Here is a 14,904-nt window from a genome sequence, read left to right on the forward strand (position 1 = left end):
GCCTAGGCGCTACTCGAAGGCTGTTAAGAAGACAATTACACAATCACCAGCCGTGCGAATTTGTCAAACGAACATTGATAGTACATCCTATGCATATAGAGCGAACCAAGTTAAATTTTAGTACAGTTGACGTTTATGAAAGGTATTTGTGAGCAGACAATAAAACTTTTGTGAAATACGAGATTTGCCCAAGAAGGAATTTACCTGGTTCTGCAAAGTTGACCTTCGCTTTAACTTCACTGAGCTCTTTATGCTAAGTAGTCCAAGTGCAGAGTGTAAGAGTGACACCGGTCTCGGACGCCATAATTCATTCAGAGGTGTGCTTCTGATTACGTGAAACGACCTGATTCTACGTTCTTCAATCTCATTGTGAGTAGGAGGAAAATGTCCCACAGCATTCGCATAAAAACAAATCTTTATTTCGCTCTCACGAAACCTAAAAACTCCGGCGTCCACAAACATCACTGTCGTCGAAGAGGTGGCCATGACACACACCTATTTCTTCGTCGCGCCAACTCAGCGCCCATAAGCCAGGATGCAGGTGGCATTGGAAGGCAGCGCGGGTCAGGCGCTCCACTCACAGCAGCGCTTAAGGCATAGCGTTTTGGGGGAAATACAAACAGAGGTTCCTTTCCTTTGTCCAAGCGAGGAGCGCTTGGAGGGGGCGATCGTTGCTGCATTGTAAGTTTCCCTGCTGCCTCAGCATGAGGTCTCTTCTCTCCGCTGTGCTGGGGCCGAATCTGTTGACAATTCGTGGCACTATCTTCAGGTATCTACCGAAAGAAAAAAAGGACAGGGCCGCTTGAATATTTCGACTCGAATATCTGGCGGCGAATATGTGACACTACTGAGAAAAAGTAACAGGAGATCCCACACGACTCTTCGAATCGAATTTAGCCGAAGCTTTTGTTAAATCTACCAGTTAAATTCCAAGAAAGCGGGTACGTGATGCGCGCAATGTTCTCACTTGAGCACCCCTAGTGCACTCAAGGAACGCTTAAAGTTATTCTTACACTGGAGAAGTGTTTTGTCATTACACTTGGCGGTAATGTGCAAGCAGCTGTTCATAGTCTTCACCACGTTTTATGCGTGATACCGATTAGGTGCCCGCCAGGCAAGGTGCGGGGAGCCTCACCACGTGACCCATTCAAGTGACCGCAGGTTACATAGTCTGGGATTCACCCACTTTACTCGGTGGGAAACCGACTGCAAAGAGCCTGGATATACCGAGGACAAAGGCTTAGAAACCGTCGCTTTAATAATTAAAGTAAGCGTTCGTCAGCGTTTATTTGGTCTAATGATGGTACAGTGGCCTTTGGTTTATATATATACATATATATATATATATATATATATATATATATATATATATATATATATATATATATATATATATATATATATATATATATATATATATATATATATATATATATATATATACACACACACGTATACTCCGGACAGGCCGCCATTGGAATCTGAACCTGGCAACGTTTAACGTTAGAACGCTATCTAGTGAGGCGAGTCTCGCAGTGTTATTGGAGGAAGTAGAGGGTAGTAAATGGGACATAATAGGGCTCAGTGAGGTTAGGAGGACAAAAGAAGCATATACAGTGCTAAAAAGCGGGCATGTACTGTGTTACCGGGAGTTAGCGGAGATACGAGAACTAGGAGTCGAATTCCTGATTAATAAAGAAATAGCTGGTAACATACAGGAATTCTATAGCATTAACGAGAGGGTGGCAGGTCTTGTTGTGAAACTTAATAAGAGGTACAAATTGAAGGTGGTACAAGTCTATGCCCCTACATGCAGTCATGATGACCAGGAAGTCGAAAGCTTTTATGAAGACGTGGAATCGGCGATGGGTAAAGTCAAAACAAAATACAGTATACTGATGGGCGACTTCAATGCCAGGGTAGGCAAGAAGCAGGCTGGAGACAAGTCAGTGGGGGAATATGGCATAGGCTCTAGGAATAGCAGATGATAATTATTAGTAGAGTTTGCAGAACAGAATAATATGCGGATAATGAATACCTTTTTCCGCAAGCGGGTTAGTCGAAAGTGGACGTGGAGGAGCCCGAATGGTGAGACTAGAAATGAAATCGACTTCATAGTCTGCGCGAACCCTGGCATCATACAAGATGTAGACGTGCTCGGCAAGGTACGTTGCAGTGACCATAGGATGGTAAGAACTCAAATTAGCCTAGACTTGAGGAGGGAACGGAAGAAACTGGTACACAAGAAGCCAATCAATGAGTTAGCGGTAAGAGGGAAACTAGAGGAATTCCGGACCAAGCTACAGAACAGGTATTCGGCTTTAACTCAGGAAGAGGACCTTAGTGTTGAAGCAATGAACGACAATCTCATGGGCATCATTAAGGAGTGCGCACTCGAAGTCGGTGGTAACGCCGTTAGGCAGGATAGCAGTAAGCTATCGCAGGAGACGAAAGATCTGATCAAGAAACGCCAATGTATGAAAGCCTCTAACCCTACAGCTATAATAGAACTGGCAGAACTTTCTAAATTAAGCAACAAGCGTAAGACAGCGGACATCAGGAACTATATTATGTATAGAATTGAACAGGCTCTTAGGAACGGAGGAAGCCTAAAAACAGTGAAGAAGAAACTAGGAATAGGCAAGAATCAGATGTGTGCGTTAAGAGACAAAGCCGGCAATATCGTTACTAATATGCATGAGATAGTTCAAGTGGCTGAGGAGTTCTATAGATATTTATACAGTACCAGTGGCACCCACGACGATAGTGGAAGAGAGAATAGCCTAGAGGAATTCGAAATCCCACAGGTAACGCTAGAAGAAGTAAAGAAAGCCTTAGGAGCTATGGAAAGGGGGAAGGCAGCTGGGGAGGATCAGGTAACAGCAGATTTGTTGAAGGATGGTGGTCAGATTGTTCTAGAGAAACTGGCCACCCTGTATACGCAATGCCTCATAACCTCGAGCGTACCGGAATCTTGGCACAACGCTAACATAATCCTAATTCATAAGAAAGGGGCCGCCAAAGACTTGAAAAATTATAGACCGATCAGCTTACTGTCCGTTGCCTACAAAGTATTTACTAAGGTAATCGCTAATAGAATCAGCAACACCTTAGAATTCTGTCAACCAAAGGACCAGGCAGGATTCCGTAAAGGCTACTCAACAATAGACCATATTCACACTATCAATCAAGTGATAGAGAAATGTGCAGAATATAACCAACCCTTATATATAGCTTACATTGATTACGAGAAAGCGTTTGATTCAGTCGAAACCTCAGCAGTAATGGAGGCATTACGAAATCAGGGTGTAGATCAGCCATATGTAAAAATACTGGAAGATATCTATAGCGGCACCACAGCCACCGTAGTCCTCCACAAAGAAAGCAACAAAATCCCTATAAAAAAACGCGCCAGGCAGGGAGATACGATCTCTCCGATGCTATTCACAGCATGTTTACAAGAGGTATTCAGAGGCCTGGAGTGGGAAGAATTGGGGATAAAAGTTGATGCAGAATACCTTAGCAACTTGCGATTCGCTGATGATATTGCCTTGCTTAGTAATTCAGGAGACCAATTGCAATGCATGCTCACTGACCTGGAGAGGCAAAGCAGAAGGGTGGGTCTGAAATTTAATCTGCAGAAAACATTGTTTAACCGTCTCGGAAGAGAACAGTAGGGAAGCACTGGAAGTGGTAAGAGAATACATCTACTTAGGGCAGGTAGTGACCACGGATCCGGATCATGAGACTGAAATAACCAGAAGAATAAGAATGGGCTGGGGGGCGTTTGGCAGGCATTCTCAAATCATGAACAGCAGGTTGCCGCTATCCCTCAAAAGGAAAGTGTATAACAGCTGTGCGTTACCAGTACTCACATATGGGGCAGAAACCTGGAGGCTTACGAAAAGGGTTCTGCTGAAATTGAGGACGACGCAACGAGCTATGGAAAGAAGAATGATGGGTGTAACGTTAAGGGATAAGAAAATAGCAGATTGGGTGAGGCAACAAACGCGGGTAAACGACATCTTAGTTGAAATCAAGAAAAAGAAATGGGCATGGGCCGTACATGTAATGAGGAGGGCAGATAACCGATGGTCACTAAGGGTTACGGACTGGATTCCAAGGCAAGGGAAGCGTAGCAGGGGGCGGCAGAAAGTTAGGTGGGCGGATGACATTAAGATGTTTGCAGGGACAACATGGCCACAATTAGTACATGACCGGGGTAGTTGGAGAAATATGGGAGAGGCCTTTGCCCTGCATTGGGCGTAACTAGGCTGATGATATATATATATATATATATATATATATATATATATATATATATGTGTGTGTGTGTGTGTGTGTGTGTGTGTGTCTGTGTGTGTGTGTGTGTGTAAGCCGGTACGTTATATGCGTGCTATATTGTCTGTGATGCTTTTTGCGAAAAGAGCAGACGCACCGAGCAGCCAGGGTCTGCTTATTTCGGTAGAATTGTCACAAGAAGGTTTGATCTCACGAAAAGGAAGAAAGCTCCGCCATATATGCGCCCATTCAAACAACTTATACTTCTAGGACAATGAAGCTGTGTAAGGAAGTTTTGACAAGCATCTGGTGTCGAAAGGGTATCCCGTTTGCCACTTTCTTGAACCTCTAAAAATTCTCCAAGTGCAGTTTCCTGTATGCTGTGCAGTTATTTCGCTGCACCATGACTTTCCGAAGGCTTCCCCATATCCAATATTAGAAAGTTTATGCGGCAAATCACACCAGCAGATATTCACTAGGTGAAGAAAGTTTTGTAAAAGGGAAAAAAATAATTCACCTAATAGCTGTTTTTTTCATTTTCATTAGTTTTTCTCTGCTATATAATAACATAATGCTATATATAACATAATGTTATATATAACATTAGTATATGCTATATATTAATCGCAGTACAACATTTTAATGCGAGAGGGTTAAGAGCCCCATGGCCCAAAAATGTACGGTGTCGGCGTCGGACGTCATTCCGCGAACAATCATTCCGAGCCACAACCATGCAGGCTCTCAGGATGACGCAGAGGCATTACTTAACTCAATGAATTCCTCAGATTACGATGTATCAGAGAAATCATAAAGTGCGACTTAAACACAACTTATAGGCGTTACAGCCTCAGATTTTAATTTGAATATGCTGGAAAACATAATACTTGTACGCGGAAACTCAAACATAGCCTCCCTTTTCTGCGTTTCTACCACTCATAGAGCGGCATGGCATGACTCAGTTCTTTACAATACCATCCATATGGCATTCACCTCTACGCATCCGCAAGAAAGCTGCGGTTGCTGGGAAACATGACAAGGAATCAGGAATGTTTGAATGCTATGGCGTTCCAATTTTAAAGGTGAAACTTAAGCGTCTTCCAAATTTTCTGGCTCCGGCTGTAGTGACGCCAGCTTCAGCTTGCACGTTCGGATGGATGGCCTGGCTGCTCGCTGTCCTTAGTGCCTGCACGTTATCACCTTTTCCCTAGGGTGCTTTTCCGGACATTGCCAAATTCTGCCATACGGCGTTTCGAGGGAATCAGAGAAACGTTAACAGCCCTGTGAGCCAATCCGAGAGAACAAGATGGTGAATTCGACGATAGGGTGGAATTGGACAAAGCTTGAAATAGAACTGCTGTCTATATGCCCACTTTAAGGGCGCTTTTCACGAAGCAATTTGCTCTAGATAAACGAGATGGTGCTTTCGGCGGCGTGCCGCACGCTGCCTCAGCGAAAGCGCACGAGTGTGAGTGCGAAACCATTACCTCTTCGGCGCAACTTCTGTGCGATGGTAAAGTCTGAAGTATCAGTTCGCGTGATTCAATTATCTTTGTTTGGCTTTATCGTGCGCCAAAAATTTCTTTGTTCGCTTACGATCATACATGACAGAGTTGTGTTTGAAAAGATATCGTTAGCTTCTTCTACTGCTTTTATGTATTGGTTATTTGCTGTCACGTAATCTGTCCAGCTATCTTTCACAGGTCAGTTCATAACAGGCCTGAAAAGACGTTTCCTCTTCTTCAATAAATACTTCTGGTGTTGTACTATGAAACATTCGAATATGTGCTTATGGTGACAACTGGAACATATTTATTTGTTAATTCTGTTATTTTTGTGACAAATATACTCCAATTAGTCTCAACATTACGAGTGTCGAAACCGATAACAAAATTATCAAGGAAGGAATCAAGTGCTTCTGTCTTTACATCAAAGTTGGCATTTCTGTAAAATGTTTTACTGCAGAAGCGTTGCATGGCTAGTTCTTCAGAGTTCTGGTGTCAGAATGGAAGCAAAACTTCGTCTTGTCCCTACAACCACGAAATAGTTTCTGGACGGTTTACCCATACGCAAAACTTAAACAGCCTCGCAGATGTCTGCTTCTATTTATCGCACCTCGGCAGCAAAGCCTTGGAATTATCTTGGCTTTCTTGATCAAATTGGCGTACAACACGGACATGTAAATGCGGCAAGGCCTATACCCAACCTTGTCGCAATTCAAGGGAGCCAGCACTCCCATGCGGCGTCATTCTCAGATGTCTTTGTGTTCGACCCCTTTTGTCTATACCGTCACGTAATCTGAACCAGCGACGAACGCCTATAAGGGATCATCGCTACACTACATGAACTAACAAGGAAGCCCGCACATCATCCATCGAGCGTGAAATCAACCAAAAACTCGAACAACTGAGATAATGAATATGGCAATACAAATCATACAGGTGTACATCTATGAGCAACACGTATGGGTTCCCTTTGTAGTTTCCCACTACAAGTCAGGTGAATGGCAATTTGACCTTTCACACTGTAGCCGAACAATGGTCCCTGCAAGTAAATCATTTATGCTAGTGCGCTAGAGCATACAATGCCACGTACCCGCAAAGGGGCCTCAATCAAAGAACGGCTAGTAAGTTTAAGATAAATATAAATAAAAGAATTAATACAAGCCATTATACTCGTGGTCCGATTGCATAACACAAGTGCACGGGAGCACGCGCGCTCACGTTTTTCTTACGCCAAAGAAGCAGGAAGGAATTCGGCAAATTCATAGCATTGACCGCTTCGTAATACCTTCGCTTCATACAATAGAAAATGCGCGTTTGACGTGCAAACATTGCAGCGAAGCTGTATCTTTCAGGCAAATGCATTCATAGTCTGAGTTGCGTGTATTTAAACCACATATTTTAAAACGTTTCCTTCACATAATCTTTCCGGCCAATTGCAACCAAAGCTTTTTCAGTCAAAAAAAGGATGCAACAAACCAAGCCCGCCTGCACGTACATGTCTAAGAAGGTTATCTCGCCTAATGTGATAAAATTTAGAAGCCGACACACAAGTACCAAATGTTCTAGAAAACGTTAAATGTAAATCGTGAAACAGTGGAGAATCGTCAGTACACAATATACACTTATTGCCAGGAAAAGCTTTTCCTTCCGACATATAGAAAGGCAGCCTGGACCAATAGTAGCAGCAAAATGCTGGAATGCCGGCACTCGTTCTCGCAAGTAATGTGTACGGAACTCAGATATGCTTCGATCCACACTAAAATGCTTGGGTAGAACTCACATCCATAGAATACCCGTAAAATGGCTTCCAGTGAAACACTACAAGCTAAACCAAAAAGAAACACAAAATTTTAGATTAACTGAACAAATCGGTACGGCCTTCTGGTGCTCAGATAAATCAATCTATATACGATCTCGTGAAAAGACACACTAACACTTTTAGCGCTATCGTCCCATGGCCAGCTAGCTTCGAATTCTGGGGTGTTGCGTGCCAAACCAATGATTTCCTTATGAAGCACGCCGTAGTGCTGGACTACAGATTGACTTCGATCACCTGGGTACCTTTAACGTGCACCCAACGCATGGAACACATTTTTGCACTTCGCGCCATAAAAATGAGGCCGCCGTGGCTGGAATTTAATCCCACGAGATTGTTCAACTCCACAGCCGCTAAGCCACCGCAGCAGGTGCCAGCTAGCCCTTTTACAAGATCGCGGTGCGTTGAGTACGACGATGATTAGCATACTGTGGCACGTAGTCACAACGGGGAATTGACCAAAAAGTGGGTTGTACGTACACAATGTGTTAACGCCAACAGGCACTTTGAGATGATCGCCGCGTACTGATTATGATTATGTTTATTCATACTATGGCACTTAGCTACAAAGGCGGCTCAGCCAAGGAGCGATCAGTACATTTACAATAACTGAAAACGAAGGAAGACAAGCTGCTATTAGAGTTGTCCCATTGCGCATAGCACGGGCGCGTTACAACATAGGCGCGCAAAAACGCGTTTCCTTTACGTCACAGACATAGAAATCAGGTGCACGCCACAACAAAGAACGTGGGCGCCAACTTGCCTTTTCTGCTGCAGGCCGCCTTGCTGTGGATTTTGGCCGCTCCGCCGATCTGCTAGGGCCGCGCCGAGGCATTTACGACGCTGCTACTGAATTACCAGGACCATTCGGCACCTAGGCCTGGCGACGACACATTAAACAACGCTGATATTCCGTCCTTCACTGTGTTGGCGCTCACGCTCAGGTGTTCGCCTGGCGCCCCCACCGGCAAGGACGACTGTGCGCGACCAGTGACAGCCTCTTCTTATTTGGGGTGCGTCACCAACCCCCGCAAGGCGAGCTCTAGTTTCGGTTTCAAGAAACATGCGCGCCCCTAGCGTTTGCCGAGCGTCCTGAGATCCAATGAGATGTAATAAAGAAGATGTGGCTATTAGATCTTTCGGCAATCACTAGGTTTTTTGAAGAAAATTGAGCGTATAGAAAAAATCAGCTCTTCCCGTTAACGCATTTTTTTTACTTATGGTATTGTGAACGTCATATCGGGTACCACGCGGGAAGTTGCTGAAGGCATCCATATGTTACCTTTACCGCCCCCCCCCCTCATATCGCACATCGGCTCAGGCTCGATTACATGCTTAGGTTATCGGTGTAAATATGAACCTGGGGAAGATGAGGCAGATTTATGAGCGTCAAGCAACGAAAGACGCAGAAAAGCAAGTAAACGAAGCATTAGAAGAACATTCCTAAGTCGAGGCATAATATGTGCCAAGCTTTTCAGATTGTTTATTGGAGAATAAATTAGGATGACGGTGATAATGATAATGATGAACGAAATGGGCAAACTTGTAACATTTAATTAAAGCTTCGTGAAAGTATCTCTTCACATAGATTCCGAAATGGTTGTTGCATCTGCATATTCTGTTATTAAATATATGCAAGGTGATGACAGTACCTGTTCGACGGCGCCGGCTTCTCTTTGTTAATAGGCTTTAAGAAAAGCACGTAACAAAGCATGCAGGAAATAGTAGTGATACGAGTTCTAAAGTTATCATACACACAAATTTTTTCCAGCAGTTTTGCGAGCACTCCAATGCTGATGAACGAACGCACTGCTACGTTGGTGAAAAACAGCGCATGCGAACACACAAACACACACACACCCGCGCGCGCGCACGCACCCGCACGCACGCACGCACGCACACACACACACACACACACACACACACACACACACACACACACACACACACACACACGCACAAAAGCACATGCAAAGGATACGGTGAGTGAATACGAGAAGCACTTACATGTAATGTTGTTAAACTAATCACTTCGCCACATATCGCGTCGTGATAAAGTGACATACAGTAATGTAATTGAGTAATGTTTATATATCCGCAATGTCTCAGCATTTTTTATCAATGCCAATAACTTTGATAGTGTTCAAACATAGATATACAGCTAAATTCTGAGCGGCTTCTTTGAACTCCATTATTCCATTTAGTGCACTTGCGTACATATATTACTCCGAAGACTATCATTACGCTCTGCATGAAAAGACCAATAATAATCCACCTCAGTTGTAAGGTCAAGCTATAAAGGAAACCCATGGAGGCCCCTCACATACAGAGACAGCCCCAGTTCTTTCATTTGTCTATTGATTGACCCTAGCTCGGTGGTGCGCTAGTTTTCTGGTTAGCCCAGATGGTAGAATGACCACCCCCGATAAACGCTGGTCTCGGTTTCACATCGCGAACCAGGACGAATTTTTTTTCATTAACAAAGCATTCTTTCCGGTAACGGGTAGCTTCGTCTTAGAAGTCGGATGGATGGCAATGTTTCTTTGAGTAAACTTTGCTCTATCTTGCGGGCTTTAGCAGAACTTTGTTTTCTTAAGGCCCATTGAATATCTGATGTACAACTTGCGCACAATCCAGACGCGATAGCGTCGGAATATAATTTGAACATACGAGAAAACATAGTTATGTTACGCGGAAACTCAAACCCTTTGTCCCAGCTGCCGCCTGAGGCCTGTCTTAGTAAGAGCGGCGCGCCCAGCTCATTTGCATGCTACATCATCTAGATGGCGCTTGCCTTCGCGCAATTATGACGCCCGCCGTGGGGGGCGAAACAAACAAACAAAAACAGAAACAGAAAGCTCGCCTTCGCACATAGTGTTTGCTGCCAGCGTTTCCAGGAAAGCATTGCGGTTGCATAAACTGGAGTTGCGGGGACGCGTGAGAAGCAGTAAAGGATATTTCCATGCTCAAGCGTGCGACTCCTAAAGGCGAAGCTTAATCGTCTCCCAACGTTTCTATAGAAGCTATCATTGATTTAGACAATTTAAGAAGATTTCTTGCAACATCTACAATATGTTTGCTATATAAACGAAGTATTACCAACGTGACTCGTTTAGTTTAACAAGGACTCATTAGAAACTAACTTACGAGCATTACAAGACTCATAAATATACGGAAAAGGTGAGAATTTATTTACCATTTTCAAAGCACATGCATAAGCTACACACGTATTTTGCGACTCTAGCCCCAAAATTGTGGCCTTCATTCTCGTCAATTTGTAGGCTGGCCAATAGGAAATTCGGGTGTGGACCAACATTAAATTTAGGAGTGGGCCAACTTGAAATTTACAAGTGGGCCAACCTGATATATGTAGGTGGGCGAACATGAAATGTGGGGTGGGTCGACTTAAACTAGGGGATGGGTCCGCTTAAGATTCGGGAGTGGGCCAACTTAAATCAGGGGGTGACCCAATAGAACATTTGAACATGAACATTCGGTTGGAAAATCATTTTGTTAGTTTAGTTAACCTAATTAACTTCTGAGTTAGCTGTGTTAGTTTCATTAGATAATTAGTTTGCCAGTTTCAATATCCTTAGCCTTTGTTTCTTAGTTGAGAAGCAATTGGTTCGGTTAGTTTTGTTGGCTACCTCAATCATTTAGTTGGTAATTAGTCATTATTATAGAATTAGTTTACCAGTTTAGTTAGTTTTGTTACTGTTGTTTGTGACGTTAGCTAATATTGAGTATACTTATTGAAATTGATAGAGTACGTCATGCTAGTTAATTATTTGCCAGTTTAATTAGTAATTTCATAATTACAAAAATTGCTCAAATAATTAGTAACTTTCGCGTTTAAAATTTGCACTTACTAAGGTGTGTTTGGTACACTTGTAACTTGACTGACAGGTAGGCACAAAATAAACGTTAGGCATTTGTCGCTCACGCGAAGCACACTATCACTACAACGAGGGACATTTACAGTGCAAAAACTGAAGTACGAATGGGTAAAAGCAGAAAGGCAAGTCATTTAGAGGTAATAACATAATTGCGTATACAAATTTCTCTGTAACCCCTATCTAACGATGCAGTAGTCTCAAGTTCATCTTTTGAACTATGAATTAGGCAGCTGTTAGAAGTGCAGTTCAACGTGTAACTAGAACAAGTCGTTGCACTTGTCGCAAAGTCAACTCGAGCTCAAAATGTTCAACTTTATACAAAAACAGGGCGGCAATTTGAAGGTTGTGCCGACAATATTCACAGGCGAATTGTGGCATTTCACCCATGCGCCAGACGTAGGCAAAGAACGCTTGTGGCGTCCCTCGCGCCTGTTCACAGACGCCCTTCAACATTGGCCATCACCGAGGTGTGCCATCTGTGGGTGCTGTATTAGGCCCTCCCATAGCGTTATTCGGTTATTTCGCGACCAGGGGAAGCGCGTATCAAGATTCTGGTGACAAACAGGCAGCTCACCATTTCACCGGCATGGAGTTGTGTGGCGTCCAGCACCATATGTGACCGGAGGCTGCCAGTAGCCGCGACGTCGCAGTAGCCGCGCCAAGACCAATGTATAAAAGCTCCAGGACCGTCTTAAATAAACGTGCTTCTTGTTCCAGATGACGGCGTTATCGATCGCTTCATTCAGCTTGAACAGACGAAAGAAACACACGCATACGTCAACGTTTAGAGACGCGGGGTTCGAAAGAAAGGATAATTTTGAACCTATCGTCTCTCTTTCACTTGTCGCAGCTCGTCCAATGAGACAACTAAAACGCTCATTGGCGCTCATAAACACAGGAACGCATCAGAACGCTTACATAAATCTCTTTTGACTAATACAGACTATAACGCTCAAATTAGTCAAAGCACCTGAATTAAGTTACCTGAAGTCACCTGAATTAGGCGTACTTAATTCAGGTGTCACACAATTAATCCCACTGCCAAACAACTTAATATACGCAGTGATGTTAATCCAAAGTAAAGATGAATTTACGGATGTGTTGTAGGAAGTTCAAAATAATGACGAGTTATTATAATTTAGCGTCGACAAGGAATTTAACGCAGAAGGAATTCAGCGGCATTTATTTTAATATTCTTTGATTGCAGTCGTTTTGCTTATATATTGTTTCTGGATTCTTGATTGTCCTGTCTTCTGCTTCCTGCTTCTTGCTTGTCACGTTAGGGCTTTATTCTTCATTAGAGATGGTGTCATTCTTCAGTGCTTCTTGGTTTTTCTTGTTTACCCTGAAAAGGCTTTGAAAATATCTTCAGGCAGACTTAGAGTGGCAAGTGATTTATTTTATTTTTGATTGTTTTTGTACGCTGTTTGTCATTCTTTTTCTGTCGAAGAAAAACTCTTTTATAAATTTATTTAGGGTTATGTTATACTGGGGGGTGCTCGGTACATGAGAGTCTCCAGTAATATTATGGAATGTATTTGAATTAGGCTGACTATTTTTTTTCACTTTGAATTACTTCTAAATTAAGTATTTAAAAATATACATATACAATATACAATGGAGCCCTTAGTTCAGGCCCCATTGGCTCGCGCCACTCCGCGTGCCCGCCGGATCAGTGCTCTGGTGGTGACTTTCGGGCTATTTCAATTCAATACAATTCAATTCCGTCTTTAATTGACGGAATTCCTCGGCGTATCGGGTGACGGCTGAAAGGGGAGCACACTCCGAAGTGTCTGGTGTATAAAGTAAAACCTTATCGATGGTATGGGAAGGATCGCGATCGTAGAGAAGAAAGTATGGAGAAAATGCTGTAGTACTTCGTGTAGCCGTATTACATGCGTACGTGACAAACGGGAGCATGATGTCCCAGTTTGTCTGCTCCGATGAAAGATACATGGCGAGCATATCACCAAGGGTGCGATTGAAACGCTCCGTAAGCCCGTTAGTTTGAGGACGGTACGTCGTGGTGGTCCGGTGAACTATGCGGCATTGAGCAAGCAGAGCTTCAACCACCTGCGACAAAAACACACGTCCTCTATCACTCAGCAGCTCACGAGGTGGTCCTCGACGAAGAATGAAACAATGGGGCAGAAAGGATGCAGCGTCACTGGTGCTTGCTGCAGGTAGAACAGCGGTTTCGGCATAGCGTGTGTGGTCATCAAGTGCGACAATAATCCATCGTTTGCCAGCGGGTGTTAGCCGTAGGGGCCCGTAAAGGTCAGTTTCCACAAGGTCGAAGGCACGACCAGGACATGGAAGCGGCTGTAATAAACCGTGTGCCGGATGAGGCGGGGATTTGCGGCGCTGGCATTGCGGGCACGAGCGGAGAAACTTTCGGACAAAAGTGAACATTCCTCGCCAGTAGTAACATTGCTGCAGGCGCTCATACGTCTCCAAAACGCCTGCGTGTGCGCACTGCGGGTCAGTATGGAAAGACGCGCACATGTCGGAACTCAAATTCCTAGGAATAACCAGGAGCCACTTGCGACCATTGGGCTGGTAGTTTCGTCGATACAAGAGGTTATCCCGGACAGTAAAATGGGCAGCCTGGCTACGCAGGGAGTGGGAGGTGGGAGAAGCAGGCGAGCCAGAAAGGAGGTTTAAAAGAGAGGCCACCAAAGGATCCTTGCGCCCTTCTGACGCGAAGGTGTCGATGTGGACCGAGGATACCGCCTCAATGATGGAGAGGGAGGCCGTGTTGGCTGGCAGCGGAGAGCGGGACTGAGCGTCAGTTTCAGTGTGCTTGCGACCTGATCGGTAGATGACGTGTACATCGTATTCTTGAATGCGCGGAGGCCAGCGGGTAAGGCGTCCAGATGGGTATTTTAAAGAGGATAACCAACCAAGGGCATGATGGCCAGTAACCACATTGAAAGGCCTGCGTTATAAATAAGGGTGAAACTTCCCGAGTGCCCAAACGTTCGTTAGGCATTCTTATTCTGTGACGCTGTAATTGCGTTCCACTTTGGCAAGCGCATGACTGGCGTAAGCAACAATGTACTCGGAGTAGCCAGGCTTGCGCTGCGCAAGGAAAGGGCCAAGGCCTATGCCAGTGGCATTGGTATGCACTTCAGTTGGGCGGTGAGGTCGTAGTGACGCAGTATAGGCGGAGACGTCAGGAGACGGCGTAAGGTCACGAACGCGGTGTCGCATGCAGGAGACCAGGAGGACAGGCCGTTGGCGCCACTTGAGAGTTGTGTGAGAGCTGATACAATGGAGAAAAAATGCGAAGAAAGCGCCTGAGGTAAGAACAGAGCCAGATGAAGGCGCGGAGGTCTTTGAGCGTCTTAGGTTTAGGAAACTCTGCCACAGTTGTATCATTTTCCGAATAGATACTCAACAGATTCTT

General features: G+C 44.3%; 1 long non-coding RNA gene across 1 annotated transcript; it reads right to left on the minus strand.

Annotated features, from left to right (window-relative positions):
• Positions 1-397: 397 nt before the first annotated feature.
• On the minus strand, positions 398-8,792 carry LOC135904194 (uncharacterized). The gene is made up of 2 exons (XR_010565033.2): positions 8,363-8,792; positions 398-773 (listed from the first exon to the last, which is right to left on the minus strand). It is a non-coding gene; the product is annotated as an uncharacterized lncRNA (long non-coding RNA).
• Between the last annotated feature and the right edge of the window lie 6,112 nt (positions 8,793-14,904).

This window comes from Dermacentor albipictus, chromosome 10, assembly GCF_038994185.2.
Source record: "Dermacentor albipictus isolate Rhodes 1998 colony chromosome 10, USDA_Dalb.pri_finalv2, whole genome shotgun sequence".
NCBI lineage: Eukaryota > Metazoa > Arthropoda > Arachnida > Ixodida > Ixodidae > Dermacentor > Dermacentor albipictus.